The 21,034-nt window shown below is 42.1% G+C and overlaps 1 pseudogene; it reads left to right on the top strand.

The window, feature by feature from the left end:
- LOC148023498 (putative pre-mRNA-splicing factor ATP-dependent RNA helicase DEAH5) overlaps positions 1-20,561 on the top strand; it is a 98,508-nt pseudogene extending 77,947 nt beyond the window's left edge.
- The last annotated feature ends 473 nt before the right edge of the window (positions 20,562-21,034 follow it).

The following is a 21,034-nucleotide window of genomic DNA, read 5'->3' as shown; positions in this document are numbered from 1 at the left end:
TCTTTGTCTTAGGATTTCAAAATCGACTTTTCATAATTAAAAAACAAAGTTCGAAATTGACTTTGAAAAACATAGTGACAAACCTTTGAAATTTTAAAGAAAATTTATAAGACATCTCATGTTAGAGATATGAGTATTGACGTGTCATATCCTTGGGACTTGTGCTCTCTTGTGGACTCTAAATGCATCAAAATTATTATCTTTATCTAGGTCTCCATTTTTTGCCATCTCTCTCTTGGGTTGCCAACCATTCTGTGTGCCGTTGTCTAGCTGTGCTGTTTTCATATCTTGCTTTTCTCACTTCATATATTGCCCTACTTATAGATTCTGCTTGAGATGTTTTGGACTTCTTTTCTTTTTCCTCGTATCGTATCTCTAGTCTCCTATACCACCATTGGAATAATTGCCTCATAGAATTGGAATCATTGATGCCACCTCCATGATCAGTTGCCTTTTGAAAAGCACAGCAAGCTTGCCAGTGAGATCTTTCCATGCCTTGAGTTGACCATATTGCCAAACTTCCTTGATCTGCAAAGTATGGACCATGTGCTTCAAGTATATGCTGCACAAGAAAAGAGATTAGAATCACAAAGTAATTCGAAATGATGATTTTTTTTTGCAATGGTGATAATACTGACCATGTAGTGTGTTATGCTATTTGTAGTCCATGCCTCCACCATGGACTTATGAAATTTAGTAGCTGTCTCTTTAAATGCATTGGCATCACCATCCATAAACCCCAACTTCTGTAAGAGAGCTGCTAATCTATCTAGGTGTATCCACACTTCTGCCTCCGCAATCCTCGTTCGTCCCCCATTGCTCCAATCTGAAACAGCAAGGTGCAACTTTTTCCATGCTTCGTACTTCTCTGGTTGTTTTACTAGTATATTGCCTTCCTCATCTCGAGGTGGAGATAAAAACTTCCTAGCCTTGGGTCCGCCAAAGCATGGTTTACAAGGAACATTTCCACTCTTCCCCGATTTTTTCTCGTCCTTTTTTATTTCTACTTGGCCTCCGTGCAATCCAACTTCAGAGAGGACTTGTTCTACCTTCTTGCATGTAGCATCAGATTCTGACACAGGCTGCATCTTGTATGCAAAGCATATATATTCATATACTAGCTTCTTAATAATTCTAACCAAACAATGCAATGTGCAAAAGTGAACCCTTGTTAGTGGTATTTCCAAAATAGGGCGCCAGTTTGGATCCACTGGAATTAGCATTCCATTTCTCATGACTTTCTGATAACGTGTCGGAGCACCCTGTTGTCCTGCCTTGGCAAGCCATTCTTTCTTTCCATTTTTCCCTTTCTTCCTAGTTTGCATGCAGTATATGCACGGAAGTTTTGCATTTGCTGCATTTGATAAACCAAACATACACGTCAATGTTTTTAAATCACCTGCAAGATGCCATTCAACTTGATAGTCCCCAAACCCCTAAACGTGTAAAACTGCTCCATTATTTTGCTGTTGAATAACACTGGGTATATTAGTGAGGTTAAAAAAAACTTTAAGTACTTCATGGTCCTCCTTTGGTACTTCAAATGCTGCAAGCCACCATATTTCATTCTCCGATTGTACACTGAAGTATAAAGGATGTTTTTCATCGATGTTGGGATCCAATGCTCGATTCATAAGTGTTATACTCACACGCTCAATTTTTTGCCCCTTGATAATCTCACTCTCATCAAGTTTGAGGACAAACTTAAGCTTGCCTCTACATTCTTCCATAGACATATTGTAGAACTTGACCATAGCAATCTAAACCCTACATATATCCTATACAAAGTTGTTGGATGCATTCAATACAAAGGCAACTTCTTTGGAACCATACTTCAATATGTGTGTGTGTTCCAGATGCGTAGGCTCACCAATTAGTTCTAAAACTTTCTCATTTAGTTGTTTTCGAGCCTTCTTCACGTGAAATGGTTTTGGCAGAGGCATTACTCACTTAGTATTGAAGACTTTCTTAAAACCTGTATCCAATTGTTGATAGAGCATACTATATGACTCAGAACTCATTCCCACCTTGTCACATAATCCATGAGCATCTGTAGCAATAAGCAAGTTGCTCACATCCCTAAGACGTTCACTAGCAACACCATCCACAATGTCCCTGAATTTACAATTTTCCAATGCATTTTTGACCATATCCTTGCTAAGGACTTTGGCAATAGTATCATTCTCTGCATGAGGAAACATATTTCTCATTGTAGTAGATTGAGCATATATCCGTCTATGATATTGTGCACTTCCTTTGGCTAATTGGCCAATTGGTTTAACGGATCGGATGCGCCGACGTGCCTCTTTGGTTTTTAAAGTGGGCCCAATCTCCAAAGTTTTTGTGAGCTTCCTCTCTATGTTTCGATTCTCCTTCTCCAAGTTATTGACTTTAGACTGTAACTCCATATTCTGCACGTGTGTAGCATGCATAGCATCTTCAATGACAGACATTGCTTGTTGTAGGTTCTGGTTCTCTCTATCCTTCTCAGCCAATAATCTATCCTTTTCCATCAAAGACTGCATATTCCCTTGTAATCTTGTCTGCATATTTGTCAAGGTTTGATGAGCCCGTGCTAATCCTTGTGTGACAAGTCTGCATGTGTATCCATACAATCCTTCATTGCCTTCACAAGCAAACTTTACAAATGATGTAAGCCCTTCAAATTGTGGTGGCCTTCGATGAGTGGATCAGGTGGATAAATGCACCCATCAACCCAAAGGTCCACATTTTTTTTTCCTGCATTTCTTTCTTGTTGCATCCTGCATCTTATTGCATCATCTCTTTCCACAGTTCTTTTGAACATTGGTGCATATTCATCCTCCAATTGAAAGTGAATATCTCTCTTTCTCTTGGTACATCCTGCACTTGCATTCTGAAAAAAAAAAGTATGCAAATGTTAACTTGGATTAACATTCAAATCGTAGAACTACACCCCTTTGATTCACTATATCTGTGTTTTTTTTAAAACCCAGTTGGTTCTTGTCTCTTTCTCTTGCTTTCAGTCTTGATAGACCCTAATCAACCCCTAATTAGCCTGTAATCTTGGCTTTCAATCTACCTCTAATTAGCATCAAATCTTATCTTCTGTTCTATCCAAATCTCTCTCTCTCTCTCTCTCTCTCAACAAAAATTCATCAAGGAAACCCTAAACACATTCATACTGAAGCTTGGCTAGTGGAAAACAATAACATCATCTTATCTTCTGCCCTAATTTACTATCTGTCACTCTATCACTTATTTTCTTTGTTCATCTCACATAGTCCTCTCTGTCCCCCCCTTCTCCCCTCCTCTCTCTCTCTCCCCTCTCTCTCTCTCTCTATGAATTGATGCTTAAGGACTGAACAACAACTGTGAAGAATAATAACATCACAAAGATTAAAAAAATAAAGATACCTCCATGATCACTGGATTGCTTGTAGTATAGACTGTTGAAGACGGAGATTTCTTACTGCATATTTCTGAAGAGGACGATGGCTTGTAGCAGGGTAGAGTGTGTTGTAGATAGAGATTATTTGATTTCAACAAATGGTATCAAAACTACTCCTCAATGCTGCTTCAGAAGAACTCGTATGCAAGAAACCATATTCTAGAGGGAAAGAGAAGAATGCACAAAAATTGGGACAAAACTAGAGCTTTCTGAGGGAATGAAAAAATGCCCAGAAATAGGTATATACTTGTCCAAAAAAGATGAAAATTTACAAGGAAACTCTCGAGTCACAAAGGTGTCTCTGGGTAAAAAATAATCTTAAAATATGATGTGTACGTCATTTTATATTGTTTTTTAACTTCCGCCCTTTGAAGAAGCGAGAATGAGAATGATTGAAAAGTCATGAGGGCATTAAAGAATGATTGGCTACGTTTTTAGGAAAAATAGAATTGTATTTTTTTAGTTATGAGGATTTTGAGAAAAAGTGACCTTATCCTGCAGTTTGGGAATAAAATAATAGGTGAAATCTATTGAAAACACAAAAATGAGATTTGCTTGATTGTAGAAGATCTCTTTTTATAATATTATTTTGGAATCTCTTTTTAGAGAGAGAGAGGTGAGAGAAACCCCTTAAGGGGCAAAAAAGAGAGTCCATATTTCTCCTAATGCGCATCATTATAATTGTTGTATATGGTAGAAGGTATTAAAATATTTTCTTAAAAAGTCATGCATGCCACAAGATCAGTATCCCTATAATGCTAGGAAACATTGCAATATCTTTTGTGTGGGGAGGGAGCAATAATTAACCACTAGGCTAACAAACTGCTATATCAATAAGGGACAAAAAGCTGAGGTTAATTTTTTATTTTCCAAAATCTCAACTCTTGAACTTAACTCCATGTGCTCTCATGTTTTATCAAGTGAATGCAAGAAAAGTAGGTGATAAGTGGTATGCTCAAGGCAAGGATATTGAAATAGCAAGTCAATAACTATTCAAGAACTATAAGACTAAAGATAAGGATGCACTAATCATTAATCTACATCAAGGGCATGGTAAAAGGCATTCAACATTAGGGAGCTAACTTCATGGCTTCATAGCCACTCTTGTAAGTATATGCTTATTAAGTTCTCACAGAATAGAGATACTGCATATAGACTGGACAAAATGAAAAAAAAAAACTTTGGATCTATTCTTGTATAGAGCAGAGACTCCAATTGTACCCCACTCTAGTAGAGATCTAGATGACCAAATATTGAGGATAGAGAACCTTGTAGTGTTGGACACTTCCATCAACACACCCTTTTGTGAGTATCATTTGTAATGTTTAGATATATTTTCAAGCTAGAATGATTTCTTAAGTACTTTTTAATAATCGAGTAATCAAACTTCAATCTTATTAATGCATGAGATTCAGGTAAGAGAGATCTAGAGGTGGTTGCTAGGGAGGAGGAGTACGGTGGGTGGATAGACGAGGAGCTTGTGTTGCATCCTCACAGCAGAGCCACCTTGTAATAATCGTACACTGCAACATGGTAATGGCGACAATGATGATGACAGTAGCTAGCCCCCCTCAACAACTTTTGTTGATATTGTATGCATACAACTTTCTTTTAGAATATGTACATTGTATTTTCTACATGTTGACATTGTATAAATACATATTTATATTCATATATTCACTCTACTCTAGTTATCCTTATCTATTCAAGTTTATTTTATTCAGGTTAAAATTTTGAGATGATGAATAACTAAGTAGAGAAAAAGCATACCATTATGACTCATACTTCTATTTTTGTTCGATCGTCATTGCTTTGGTTATTGATCACCTTTTGTTCTAATATATATAGAATGTCCCCAAGTATATGTTGTATATAGAGTTAACAATATACGGTATGGACTTCTAGCCCATGTGTTTGTATGTATGTCACCATGCACACAAGAGAGAGAGAGAGAGAGAGAGAGAGAGAGAGAGAGAGAGAGAGAGAGAGAGAGAGAGAGAGAGAGAGATTGCCACTTGAAGATTTGAACTTGCATCCCTCTATAGTAAGTTGAGAGCTCTATCTTCTCATATTATTTTACATTTGCATTACAACCTCAACACACTTAACCATTTATATAATTTCATGTCCATAGTACACATGTAATAAAAAATGGCGATTCAGGTTGTTGTGTGATGTATTTTTATCTTATAAACATTAGATTATTAAAATTGTAGTTGTGTTTTCTACTTTTAAAATGAGAGATCATTTGCGCATCATCTTTAGGTTTTATTTTTCAAAGCTCTAAATGTGTAATTATCATTCCAAAGCCAAAGCACATATCATTCAAAATAATCTATGAGTTAAATTAATTTGGAATACATGTCACCTTATTGTGAGGAGGAGCTATCATAAATAAGAAAACTAGAACTTCTAACCACCAACAATCGCCAACAATTGGAACTTGTAGTTATGCAATCTCTAAAGAAGATTGTGTGTTTTTGTTAACCCACACACTGACAGAAGTGTAGTCATGACTCCTTTAATGCTGAGTGAGAAGCAAATCTATCCATTGTGACACCTTGCAAGAAATCCTCAACCATTATCAATTGTTAAACTTATAGGCGATGGACTACAACATGTAACTTGGAAGTGTGTAGGACACCCATAAAGTTAAGATTACCTACAAATCCTAGTTGATCATCCTTGAAGTGGAGTAAAGCCACTTGAAGATTTGAACTTGCATCCCTTTGTAGAAAGTTTGGGAGCCCTTTATTCTTAGGTAATTTTGCATTTTTTTGCACCTTTTACAAAATTTCATGTATGTTATCTATTATAGATGTAGTATGCCTAAAATGAAAGGTGGGGACTTACTTTCTTCAATGATGTATTTTTTATCGTGGTTTCTTTTTCTATTTTTAAAAATAATATATCATTGTCATCCATTTATAATTTTTAGATTTTATTTTTCAAAGTCCTATATGTTCAATTATTATTTCATTTGTTTGGAATATGTTTCACCTTAGAAGGAGTAGGAGTCATGACAAAGTAGAGAAGTAGAGCTTTTGTTGAGTGCTAAAATGATTGTATTTATATATATTTTTGTTGGATTTTAGGTGATTTTTGTTTAATTTTCTGGTTGATTAATTGGTTTTTGGATAGTTTGGAAATGTTTTGGAGTATGTTGGAATGGGTTGAGTAGGTCTGAGAAGCTCATGATGGTTTTTCATTGAATTATGATTTGTGCTGTGCGGGCATTGAAGTCTCCAGTCAGCATGACGTTCCCCAGGCTGGAGTAGTGTATGATATCCTCGTATTCTTAGACTTAACTCTTTTATTGCACTTAGTATCCTCGTGATCGGGCTTTGGGGTGGCATGCCGTCTCCCATCTATATCCCCTCACCTCCGGTATGTAAGTGCCCGGGCTCTGGTGGGTCTCTGTGTGTAGAATGATATCCTTGCCAGTGAAGGTCTCTTGGAAGAGCCCTGCATCTGTCTTCATGGCTCCATTGTAGTTCCGCACTGCAAACTTCAGGTGTGTCTCATAGGCCGTGCCCCGTCATTGGTGTTTATCTGTGATGATGACCCGACCATCTCTGTAACCTGCCCATTTACCTGCTTTGCGGGCTTCTAGAATCTGTGGCATGCATTCCCTACGGTGTGCCACCTGTGCGGGTGTGAGGTCATCCTCCAAATAGACCTTTTCCCCTTTTTGAGCTGTCCTCCTAGAGAGGAAGGCTCGTAGGGAGTCCAGGTTGGCGAATTTGAGGATGAGAGGCCGTCCCTTGGTGAGGTCTTTCCCTACGCGCCATGCATTCTCCACTATTTTGGGGTCATCTACTCCCATATTTTCACAAATCTTCTTGGCGTCTGCCAGGGGGCTGGTCTCCCTCCTTCCACCCTACCACCCGGATGTGGAGCGCCTCGTTTTGAGATTCACAGAGAGAGAGAGAGAGAGAGAGAGAGAGAGAGAGAGAGAGAGAGAGAGAGAGAGAGAGAGAGAGAGAGAGAGGTACCTCACTTTCAGAAATTCAGACTCAAGAGAAGACACTGAGGGCCACTTTAGTGACTCAAGAAAGACTCCATCTTTCAAAAGGTAAACTTATTAGGTTGTTAGATCTATGGATAAGGCTTGTCTTTGGTGGGAAAGGGACGAAGCTGTCTGGATCATTAGAGGCACACATAAATGGGTTGATATATGCCATTATGAAACCAGATGAGAAGGTTGATATTATGTATAGGAATATCAAGCATGCCTTCTTTTAGCGAGTTCAAAAAAGATATGATTACTCTCCTTCACCTACACTTGCATAGCTTTATCATGGTTCGAAATAAGAAGACCAAGGATGTACAATTCTTCGTTGAGGTCAATGGAGGTAGTTCACCAATTGGTGGGGTAGATGTAGCACATATGATCCAAATGTGATTGAGGAAAAGCAATAGGAAAGGGATAGGAAAAATAAGGTTAACAAACGAGTTTAACCTTTTTGTGAAGAGAGGACATACACCCTCTCTCCCTTCCCAAATCCCACTCCACCTAATCCCAAAAAACCCCTCAACGCCCCATGATATGGCACACCCCCCTCCTCAAAAAACCCCATTGCATCCAACCCCAAAAAACCCCGCTCTCCCACCACAACATGGCATGTCATCTCCCTTCCCCCTCTCAAAAAACATCGCTTCGCTCGACCCCAAAAAACCTCACTCTCCCACGACATGGCACACCTCTCCCTCTCTTCCCAAAGACCTCGCTCCACCCAACCCTAAAAAACCCACTCCCCCATGACATGGCACACACCCTCTCTCCCTTCCCAAAAAGCCCGCTCCACCCAACCCTAAAAATCCCCACATCACCCCACGACATGGCACACCCCCTCCCCCACTCCTTTCCGAGAACCCATCGAAGGATACGTAATGTGTTTCGTGCTAGTTTGCAATGCCCTTTTGTGGGAAAGTTTGCTGGACCTACTATGGAAGATGCTCCCAAGGTTGATGAAATTGAAGAAATCCTTCAACTAAAGGAAAGTAGGTGCATCCATCTATCCATTGTAACTTTTAATATGGCCACAAAATCGCAATCTCTCCATTTTTTTGGTTTTACAACCATGTAAGCTTGGATTCTTGACTTGAGCCTAGCTCAAATTTGCTTGAGTGTTTGAGCTAGGAATAAAGGTTTCTTAAATTATGCAAGATATCTAAAAAGTTATGCTAGATGGTTTTGAGATAATACTACTTAGCAAGGGTATCCCTGTGGTCCATGTATGTTTTAGAGTGGAATGTAATGTAAAAGTGAGGTACACGTGCAAAGAGTATGGGGATATTTACTATGGGAGTTTGAACAAATGTGTGGGAGTGTGTTTCATTGGCATGGTAGTGTGTATCGGTCTATGGATTTGTAATGGGAGTAGCATACCCACACACACATACGTCTGGCACAATGTAGATGGAAATATTTTATCCCTCTTTTGTGAATATTGTAGGGAATGTTGATGCCATCATTGCTTTGCATGCAAGATGTGTATTTTTTGTGAAGAAGCACGCAACCGTTTTTTTTACCACAGAAGATTATCATTTTCTATTAAAACACCCCAAGGGCATAGACCTCAAGGTAAAATACATCCATGATCTTACATCATAGGGCTAAAAATCCAAGACAAAACACACAAATAACCCCGGGCTTGAAGCTTTGAAGGGGTTATCTACATACAACGATAGACTCGTTATAGGGGGGAAGGGTGGGCGGGGGGGTTTACCATTGCGTGGGTAGTATCCAAATTATTATGATATTTGCAGCAGTTTTAAGAAAAAAGGAAGGAAGGGCATATCATGAAAGAGGTGCCTAACCAAATGAAGTTGAATCTAGGGCTTCTTCTCAAATACCCAACAGCAAAACAACCTAGCATGCCACACAAATATATAAAAGAGCCAATGAGTTAACAATCTTATTTCCCATAGTTCTCTCTCTCTCTCTCTCTCTCTCTCTCTCTCTCTCTCTAGATCTTGCACCTATTTGCAACCTCGCAAACTCAAAGATACTAAATGACCCATCTTTAGCTTGGTGAGTGGACTAAAGTGCCTAAGAGATCACTTGCAAGGGACTCTTCAGCTATCCTAAGAATTGACTAGCAACAACAAGAGCTGGTTCAAAACATAGTGAGATGTTACACTTCTTGCACCGTGACATGGAGAGGTGCCGCGGGCCCAGTGACATCATTTCAGATATCTTTGACCAAAATGGGAAAGAGGTTTGACCACAAAGAAGCGCCCAAAAGAATAACAGTCCAAAAACGAGCTGTTCGTGGTGAACATCGTCATACCCTCTGCACATGCACATGACGTACCAAGCAGGCGAAGCCAGTTTAACTGCACAGTTAGAAAGGGTGCACCATTTTCCAATCTGGCGCACATGAGGTAAGCTCATCTCATCTCCATTGCATCTCTTTTTCCATGTATGTTCTGTAATAGGCATCCTTTGCTTGTGCCACGTGTCTCAGTTGAACTGTGAAATGGTGAAACACAGAATTTCCCCACCGTTATCGGGCCTGTCCTAGTTGAACTATCTTTTGCCTGCCACGTCAAAAAAGGTCTCACCACGGTGACCTTTTCGAGCCTGTGGTACTTCATCTGCGCAGCACGCCAAGTCTCGACAATGGACAAGGTCTCGCTCTCCCCCTCCCTGATGTACACATATGTATGCATGTATGATGTACCTATACCTTTAAAAAAAAGGTTCATATGGGTGTATATAGGTAGAATATTCAATATAATCTACAAGACTGCATGGCATATGCACATTGCGCATACATATTACATAATATATTACATTGCACATACATATTACATATTCTCTTTATTTTGCTTATTTTTAGTGGATGTTTATGTGAGATTATGGGGCCACCTTTGATAATTAAAACTTCTATGGGTTTTTTTAAATTAAAGCTAGTCAGATATTCCAAATATTTTTTAAAATCACAATATAATAGAAGTTTGAATTTTTCGCAATGTATTATTGTTATTTAGATTATATATGTCTTGTGTTCCTAACTTTCTATTTTTCTTATCAACTTGCACTAAAGTTTAGATAGCTAAGATGTCACCAAATATAAAAGCTAGTAAAAGTTGCATCCCATCTACTCTGTTACTTGAAAAGGCCTCCCATCTCTTTGGAGAGCTCATCCATTTTAATGAGCGTCGAGAAGAACCATTATCATCTTCCTCTGTTATTATTATACTTGAGAGCTCATCCTTGCTGGCTTTCTTTGGGAGGAGGACAGCATGGATGGTGGTGAGCAAGCTCTTGATGAAGTACTCCGGTAGCTCAGCACTGTAAAAGATGACTGTCCATGTCCACTTGCACAAGCTGCCCATGATAGTCTTCATGTTGATAACCATAAAAAGATGAGTCCCAATTGTGATGCCCATAAGTAGAAGTTTGCATTGGAACTTGCTGATCCGCTTGCCATGTTGAATTGGGATCATGGAAAGTTGTAAGAGAAAACTTCTCAAAAAGTGAAGTAGCCTCAGCAATACAAACTTGTCAACCTTAAGAGAGCATTGTTCAATCCCTTTCCGCATTTGCACAAGGTCATCAAATAATTCCCTGTCAAGCTTGTTGTCCAAGTGTCCCATAACCACTCCTTTGGCCATAACTTGAGAAGTATGTGTCCAAATGACACGGTTCTTGGATCTAGATGAAATACTTGATCACTAGACACTTGGGTTATTGTTAGAGATCATCCCCTGGACATGCATTTTCCTCATTCAGGCTGTGTACATATGTATTTTCCAGCCAGGCAGCCATTCGAGAGTGTTAAAGTGTGCGAAGTAGATGTGTTGCCACGTCAGCAGGCGACTGTGCAGGTGCCATGTCAGCATCCATGTCATCAGTGCCACGTCAGCTGCCACGTGGCAAATCAGGTCGGACAGGTTAGTAGATCAGGTCGGCCATGGGACTCGTGCCGATTCGTTTCCCCTCTGACCCGTCACCGTCGGCCCTGCTCCACACGCACTGACCCGTCACCTCTCGGCCCGTCTGAGCCCTGCGACCTCTCGGCCCTCGGCCCTCCCTTTCGGCCCTTGGTCCCGTCAGCCTCGGCCCTCGGCCCCTGCCCTTCGGCCCCCGTGTCCTCAGCCCTCGGCCCCTGCCTTCGGCCCTCAGCCTTGCCATCTTCCTCGGCCCCTGCCTTCAGCCCTGGGCCCTTGCCCTCGGCCCTCGGCCCCGCCCGGCATCTCCCCTCGGCCCTATCGCGTGCGTTAGCCCCCCGCCCTGCCATACTCCACCATCATCCTCTTGCCACCTCCATGACGCCATTGGGTCTCGCTAGGGGGTCACACCCACTAAGTTCCTTCCTAGTCATAGAAACAACCTTTACCCAAACTTCTTGATCTCGTTTGACCACATGTCTTGCATCAGCTATCATTCTCGAATCAATTTGAGAAACATGGACAATACCCTTTTTGCGTGCATGAAAGCCTGCCAGATTCCACACATTGTAACACTCTCGTGAAAATGCAGCACCCATGGTAGTGGATGCACTACAAGCCTTCTGCCAAGACAAAGACCTCACCGTGAATCTGGGGAAAACCAAGGTTATAGTATGCTGCGGAGTGTAGCTGCAGGTGAGCTGCCTACGAATGCCATTTTCAGCCAAGAAATCAGCAAATTCATTTGATACATACTCCCCACCACTGTCGGATCGCAAGCAAGAGATGTAGCATTCAAATTCCTTCTCAACCTATGCTTTGAACTGCTGAAAAACAGCAAAGACCTCATATTTTATTTTCAATATGTAAAGCCAGGTATAGCGACTATAGTCATCAATGAAAGATACATAGTATCTGGAACCTACCATAGAGGCATTATGAGCTGGCCCCCAAACATCAGAGTGCACTAACTGCAATGGACGTGTACTCTGCCTTACATGCCTGACAAATAGCAATCGAGACTGCTTACCAAACTGGCAAGCCTCGCATACATGACCAATATCTGAATATTGGAATTTGGGTAAACCTGTGACCAGCTGTTTCTTCTGCATAGTTTGCAACCTTTGCAAATTGACATGCCCCACTCTCTTGTGCCAGATTTCCAAATCCCTAACAGTGCCAGAACCATGGGCAAACATAGCTGAATTCAGCTCTGGCAAAGAAGCATCAAGAGTAAACATTCTGTCATGCCTATGACCATGAGCTATCAACTTGCAGCCATCGCCAAACTCTTCAATAAACCAGCCATGCTTATTGAATCTAACCTGCAAGTTCTGCTCCGTCATCTGACCAACAGACAATAAGTTTTTCGTAATTGAAGGGACATGCAAGACATCATGAAGATTTTTCTTCCTGCCATCATGAACCATAAGAGGCACTTTGCCTTTATGCTCAATGCTATGCTGCGTGTCATCACCTGTGCATACATAGCCATGCTTTTCAGCCACCATATCTGTGAACCAATCACCGTGAGGGGTCATGTGATTTGACGCCCCTGAGTCAATGTACCACACTGCATCATCAGATGATTTTTCAGTAATCTTATCTTTGACATATTGCATGGCAAGCAATCGATCACCATAATCATCTGCCTGAATGGACGTAGCATAGTGTCCATGCTGTTTACCCTTCTGATTCCCGTGCTTCTTCCAGCAGTCCTTTGCAATATGGCCATACTTGCCGTAGTAATGACAATCCTTGTCTTTGTTTGGATTGTCTGACTGACGATGCTGCTGCCATGAGCCTCTGCCACCACGGGAGTTAGATCTCCCCCTGCCTCGAAAATTTCCACGACCTCTTGCATTTGATGCCTGCTGATTTTGATTGCCATAGGATGCATTCTGCTGGCTTCCTCTGCCAGATCCATAACCCCTGCCACGGTTGCTACGGCCGCACTGATTCAAGTAAAAAATTGCATCCTTATTCTTTGAACCGCTTGATCCTGTAGCTAAGCCAAGCTTCACCTCTTCATGAATCAATAATGCAACCAGCTCATTAAAGTCAGGCATTTCAGCCCGCACAGACACTGAAGTGTCAAAGGACTTGTACTCAGGACCTAAACCATTCAAGGTCACTGCAACCATATCTTCATCTTCAACCTGTGAACCAATAGATGCCAGCTGATCTGCAATAGTCTTTATCTCAGTTACATACTCCTGAATGGATCTGTTCTTTCTCTCCATATTATTAAACTTTTGCTTTAACTACATCTTCCTTACACTTGTAGTAGTGCCACAATACCTGACCTTGATGTTCCATGCATCTTTTGGAGAGCGATAGTTCATAATCTGCATAACCATGGCATCTGATATACACAAGGACAGCCAGTGCAAAACCCTGCGTGCTCTCTCTATCCAGAGTCGATGAGCTCGCAGCTGTTCTTGTGTTGCAGGTCTTTCTTCTGTAGTAGGCAACCTGGGTTCAGCTTCAGCTCCAGTGACAAGCTCCCAGTAGCCTTTGCCTATCAGAAAGTTCTCCATGCGGAACTTCCATATTGCATAATTGTTGCTATTGCTATCAAGCTTCTCTCCCACAATCTGGGTTATGTTGTCCGTTCTATCAGCATTTGCCATTTTATAGACACTCCCTGACTACCTGCAAACTAGTAAGTCAACTTGACAAACTTCAGCCCACAACTGTATGTGACAATTTTCTGCAATTAATTGCAAAAAAAAAAAGGATATTTCGACCCTCTAGCAGCCCCAGAACAGTCCACAACAAGTGGGATACACTGTAAGCAAAACAGTCAAGACAAATGCAATGTAGTTACTTCAGTTGAAACTCTTCCAACCTCACTGCCAGGGTACAGACATGCAGTTTGAAAACTGTAATTCTGGGAGTGACCAGCAATGATTTCAACCCCAAAACTGAGTAATATACATGTCATACATGTCCCAAACCTTCATAGATGGCTGCTAGTACATGTGTCAAGCCATACATAGGCATAAAAACACACAACAGTACATAACCAGCAGATACGAATGTTGTAAATACATTCCAGGTTCCAGACAGCCAATGCACTGGCAACAGGGATTCATTTCAGTCCCAATGAACCATAAGACATTCGCATCACTTCAATCTCCAATGCGCAAGCATTTGTCAGTCACAAACCAAGCCTTCAAGTACCTGTATGGCTAATGAACTCAACTAGTTCTTGTAAGAACTAGAGTAACTAATGAGTGCTTTATGTCTGCAATTTTTGACAGTTTTCAGCCTGTCACAAACTCTCAGATCAGGCCACCAAAAGCTCCAAATTTACGAAGAAAAATGACATGTCTTCTGCCAAGCATCACATGCTACATTCAAGCTCAGTGTACATGCCAAATAGCATCCAAATCTCAGACCATACAAGTGTAAATTGTCCCTGTACTTTCAATGACTGTTCAGCCCGATCTATTCAAACCTATGCAACTGTATGTCAGCTCACACATGAGCTCCCACAGGGGCAATAGCAAGGTAAGAACCTTCCTTGGTATGCATCCAGCCTGTATTTCACTTGACATGTGCTTTGCATCTTAAATCCCAGCCAACAATGGCAGCCTATTGATAAGTACAGCCCAGACAAACAGTTCAGCTTGTAGATGACCAAATGAGCATTTGGAGACCCCCAAGCAAGCATAGAAGATGCCAAGTATGTGCTGAATTAAATCTGTCCACTTCAGTAGTCAATGCAGCCCCATTTTGGGCATCAAGAACTAGGCGCAACCTGTCAGCAACTCGTTTTTACATCTGCAGTAGGGCTGGTCATTAAAGCTCACTCAAATCAAGCTCTAATGCTTGATTATTATCCCCTCTAGAAGGCTCAAATGGTTAAGTATGTTGTTTCTGCAGTCGTTCCACTCCTGAAGGACATGCGCATTCCAACAGACCACGTGTTCAGCAGCTCTGAAATTTCGTTTTTCTTCAGCTACCTATGTTGCTTCAGCCAACCATGTTGTTTCAAGTACATAACTAGCATTCATAAAGTGCTTGATGGTCTTCATTTAGCATAGTAATGCTGCCCCAAATCCACATTTCTTCCATCAGACGCAACCCTGTCATGCTGTGCTTTCTTCTAGGCCACGTTTGTTTTAAACGACTGCTGGTTTTTAGTGTTGATACTCATTTGCATAGGCTTCAAGACTTACCACTAACCTTACTTGAGAAGCCTTTCCAGACAAAGACCAGAAAGAAGTCCTTCATGCTTCCAGCTATGGTTGTCAAGGCCACAGGACAGATCTCTTCACCACTGCAGATGATAGTTGACTCCTTCCCTCTGACTTCAGCTCCTGCAAGTCCAATGCCACACTCCCAGGCACACAGTCTTTGCCGATTCATGGCTCTGATACCATGTTCAAATTCATGGAGACAGAAAGATATCATAACCAGAGTGAAGCAACATGCTTCCTCTCATACACTTCATCATTTATTCAACACTGTATAGTGAAAGTACAACCTAAGGTCATAAGACCATTCACACCAGGAGTAGCACCGACTTATTTAATGTACCTGACTAAGATAGCTAGACTAGCTGTGTCAAACACACATGAGAGAGCTTGATATTCTAACATTATATGCAGACCACATAGTCCTCATCTCCAGTACCCCCGAGGTATTATAGTGCCATCTGGATGCACTACAGGCCTTTTGTCACGACAAGGACCTTATAGCGAACCTGGGGAAAACCAAGGTCATGATATTTAACACCTCTACCCAATGGATCCTGCGATCAGTACCCCCTTTCACATATGGCGTAGAAACAATAGAAGTGGTCCAGAGATATGCCTATTTGGGGATAACATTCTTAGGGCCGAGCTTTCCTCTGAGGAAAGCAACAAAAGATAGACTAACACGAGGCTATGCAGCCCTAGGGTCAATGGAGAGCCAGTGTGCCCGCATACAGCTCCAGGAGCATCGAAAGCTATTGCTCTTCGACACCTTGGTCATGCTAGTACTTTTGTATGGGGTTCCCATATGGGGATCGAGTCTCTACCACACAAGGAGGAGCACATAGGACCAACCATTGCCCAAGGGGGAGGCCGTCTATAAGGGATGGGAGAAGATGGAGCGACCCTTGGTTCTTATGATATCACATATGATCCAGAGTAAGCCCTTCGTGCCACATGAGATCATCAGAGCAGAGATGGGGGCACCGCCCATAGTAGCAGAGGCTCTCTTCCAGATAGTGACTTTCCTGCACTGACTCTGGGATGCACACATTCGGGTTCCCCATTCGGGTTCATTATTCGCATATCCTCATTCGGGTTCATTATTCGCCTAAGCTACATGGATGCACACATATCTCATGGAGTACGATGCGCCATTGGACAGATCCACACATCCTCACACTAGCTGCGGATCGAGATAAGCAGGTATAGTACAAACCCCCTCCCCCCAGAAGACAGGATTTGCCAGCTCTGCCAGCTTGAACCATAGACAGAGAAACACTACATATGCAGATGTCTCGTGTACTATGAGATCAGAGGGCGATTCCACTGCCTGTTCAGAGAGGGATTTGGGTCACTTTCCAAGGTGATGGACTTCCAAGATCAGCAGGCTTTTCCTACTGGAGCTACAACGCTACAGAGATCACCTCCTACAGACCTCGGAGCGGAGACAAGGAGCCGCCCACCAATGCACAATCACAGAGTTCTACCAAGCACCGACTATCCTCTCCACCATAGAGGCCCCACCAGCCCACCTAGCCTCCCCCGCCACCGGGGCCCACCCTTGATATAGCCATCACAAGACTTAGAATCTGTCGCCCACGTCCAGCTGGCCCCCGCCCTTGTAGGAGGCACATGTTGCGGATACAAAGGATACTACAATGCCACCAGGGGACCATACCCCACCGCTTTAGTCTCTCCATGTTAGATAGACTCGTGAGAAATATTCTGGGATGATCATGCTCCATGAGCGGTTCCACACTGTATCTGGCATGTATATCACTTTCGTACCTATTAGCTATGTGCTCCTTTTTGGTTTTTCTTCCACTTAGCCTATCATAGCATTAGATGATAGCTTTATTGAGACTTGGGAAATCCCCAAACTCCCTGGATGTAAAAATCTTTTTGGTCTCATAGGCCGATTTGGCCTTTCGAAGATGTTAATATAACTTTCTTTCTTGTTTTCTTTCTCTTTCTGTATTCGTATTTTTTCTTGCGTTGCGAACTCTCACATGGTAGCATTGCCTAACTGAGAGCACGTCTTATCAGAGGAGAACCCCAACCATCTAGCACTACTTGCATTTGCTGCAAACACAATCTTTTGGAGCTTAGATGGCCATATATGGAGTGTCCCCACCTTGCGCCTTTCCTAGGCGGCATTATCTAGAGGCAGCGTGGAGCTTGCATTTTGATCAGGTGGCATCTTTTGGGGCAAGGTGGCTGCATTGGTGTTTGCATTTTATCAAGGCGACAACAATTACTGGCCAGCCCTTTTCTTTTGGCTGGGGCTCTATAAAAGCAGCCCCGCTTGTACCTCAATCTCCACCCTCAACCTTCAAGCTTTCCTCCTCAAGCTTCAAACCTTGGGCACCTGTTGCTCAAGCCTCAAGCTCACCCCCACCACCTCTTTCTCTTCATCTTCCTCTTCCTTATTCGTGTTCTTCCTTTTCCTTTAAAGTTTCTCCTTCTCCTTCCATCCATACATATGTTTATTCTCCTTGCTCTACCCAAAGAAGACGAGGAGCTCTGATGGTTCTTGTAATATAATATATAACATTTTTTATTAATTTTATCAATTTTCTTTTTTGACCTTTAAGGTGCTAAGATAGGTACATTACATCCACTCCCCCTTAGAGAAATCGAGATGTCCTCATCTCGAGAAAAACTAGTTTTAAGTTCTAAGACCTGTGGGTTAGGACCCACTATGCTTCCGCTACGTATTCTAATTAAATACAATTGTGCAGACCTAATTAATTCTAAGTTTATTACAAAATACTAGCTCAAGAGTTGTTACATCAATAGATAGTATCAAAACAAGATATAAGTTATAGTAGACCCTAGTACTGGAGCTATACCCCTTGTTGTACTTAAGTTGCTCTTTCCATGGACTGTGCAGGGTTGGGTCTTCCTCTTCCGGTTGTTCAAGATGAGCTCTTACTGAGGCTGCCTGGTCATTTTTACGGAGGCATGCTATTTTGGGGGTGGTGTCATATTGGCGGCCACTTTTGGGACAGTTGGTTTGTTTTTGGAGGCCGGCAGCTACTATATATATATATATATATATATATATATATAGCCCACATAAGCCAAAAGTGGCTTGTTTTTTTAGGCCACTTTTGGTCAATTTTTGCTAATGTGGGCTATATATAGTAGCCCCTCTCCTTATTCCCACAAACTTCTTGTAGATTTTAGTACCCCAGTCTCTGTCTCCTCTCAGACATTGATGCTGCCATTCATCTCAGCCCGATTTGGTACCCTCACTGATGCTTTGGGTTGTGTGCAGAAACTAGTCCACATCATTGTATTCATCTCTAGTGCAACATTTGTTTCTTTATTTTCTGCTCTCTCTCTCTCTCTCTATCTCTCTCTCTCTCTTTATCTCTGTATTCGTGTTCTTTCTTCCATTGCGCACTCTCACAAAACTAACTCGGCCATAACACAAGAAAATTAGCTCAGCTATGTACATAATGGAAGAGTCTTCAACAAAACTTGGCTCTTTACGTTTAGTCTTTGCATTCCGTTTCACTGAGATGATGATAAAGCCTCCCCTATAACTCTTCAAGCAAACGGCTTCATCATTGGTCATTCATGAGCCCAACCAATAAACTTATAGCAAAATACAAAATACAAGTGTTCAATGCCATATCAAGGACCCAATCAGCTGCATGTGAGATGGGAGGCTAAACAGCTCATCGCACCTGGGGTTTTGGATGTGAGGGATTATCCCAAGTGTGACCGAGATGGTGGCGGCTTGCTTTATCAAGATGAAGGTGCTGAAGAGGAACTTCAGATACGGCTGAATGAGGATGAGCCCGCATTCTTGAGAGGACAAACCCGGTACTCTATAAATGTGGCCCTTGTAAAAGATTGTGAAAATCCCAAATGGCTCTTTGCAAAGGGCTGTGATGACTCACTCTGCCTTGGCAAAAGAGAGAAGAGAGCTTCGAGAGCAACAACAGAGGACTATGCTGGACTCCATCCCCAAAGATTTGAATTGACCTTGGGTGGATCCAATGCCAGAGTCAGGGGAGAGGTGTTTGGTACAGGAGCTTTGTGGTGTTGGCCTTTCTACCTACGATATCCTTGAGTGGAAGAAGGATGTGTTTGGAAAGGCACCCACTTTTGGTCAGAGATCAAAGCTTTCAATTCAAGAACAGAGACAGAGTCTCCCCATATACAAGTTAAAGGATGAACTGATCAAAGTAGTTCACGACAATCAAGTGCTAGTGGAGACTGAGGAGAGAGGTTCAGGTAAGACAACACAGGTCATGCAGTACCTTGCGGAAGCAAGGTACACAACCAGAGGAAAAATTGGGTGCACCCAACCTCAAAGAGTTGCAGCAATGTCTGTTGCCAAGAGAGTAGCTGAAGAGTTTGGTTGCAAACTCTTGGAGGAGGTAGGATATGCCATCAAGTTTGACGATTGTATAGGACCTGAGACAGTAATATAGTACATGACAGATGGTATGCTCTTTAGAGAGGTATTTGTTGATGAAAATCTTTCAGCTTATTTTGTGATCATGCTTGATGAGGCACATGAAAGGACGATACATACTGATGTGTTGTTTGGGCTATTAAAATGGTCAGTTAGTCGGCAACCTGACTTGTGTCTAATTGTTACATCAGCAACACTGGATGCTGAAAAGTTTTCAAGTTAATTTTTCAGCTGCAACAGTCCTGCAGATTCATTTGACTGAACCAGATGGGGATATACTGTTGTTCTTATCTGGCCAAGAAGAGATTGACACAGCCTGCCAAATTCCATATGAAAGGATGAAAGGGCTGGGCCTAGACGTTCCTGAGCTAATCATTCTCCTTGTCTATAGTGCCCTTCCCAGTGAGTGGTAGTAGCCACCAACATTGCTGAAGCCTTGTTGACAATTGATGGCATTTGTTGTGTAGTTGACCCAGGATTTGCAAAACAGAATGTCTACAATCCCAAGCTTGGTTTAGACTCCCTTGTCATGACACCCATTTCCCAAAGAGGTGACTTGGTGGCTGTCATTTTATTCTCAAAGAGGTGATGACTTTGCTTCTAGGCAGCATGATCTGGTGGCTGCAAAATTAATCCAGGAGAGGAGTTGACCGTGGTGAGACCTTTTTTGACGTGGCAGGCAAACTACAGTTCAACTAGGAGAGGCCCAATAACGGTGGGGAAATTCTGTGTTTCACCATTTCACAGTTCAACTGAGACACGTGGCACAAGCAAAGGATGCCTATTACAGAACAGACATGGAAAAGGAGATGCAATGGAGATGAGACGAGCTTACCTCATGTGCGCCAGATTGGAAAATTGTACACCCTTTCTAACTGTGCAGTTAAACTGGCTTCACCTGCCTGGTACGTCATGTGTATGTGCAGAGGGTATGACGACGTTCACCACGAACAGCTCGTTTTTGGACTGTTACTCTTTTGGGCGCTTCTCTGTGGTCAAACCTCTTTCCCATTTTGGTCAAAGATATCTGAAATGATGTCACTGGGCCCACGGCACCTCTCC

Source organism: Lygodium microphyllum, chromosome 16, assembly GCF_053477565.2.
Source record: "Lygodium microphyllum isolate KBCC chromosome 16, Lygodium_microphyllum_v1.1.10, whole genome shotgun sequence".
NCBI classification, from domain to species: Eukaryota; Viridiplantae; Streptophyta; class Polypodiopsida; order Schizaeales; family Lygodiaceae; genus Lygodium; species Lygodium microphyllum.
This window is presented reverse-complemented; position numbering and strand designations above follow the sequence as displayed.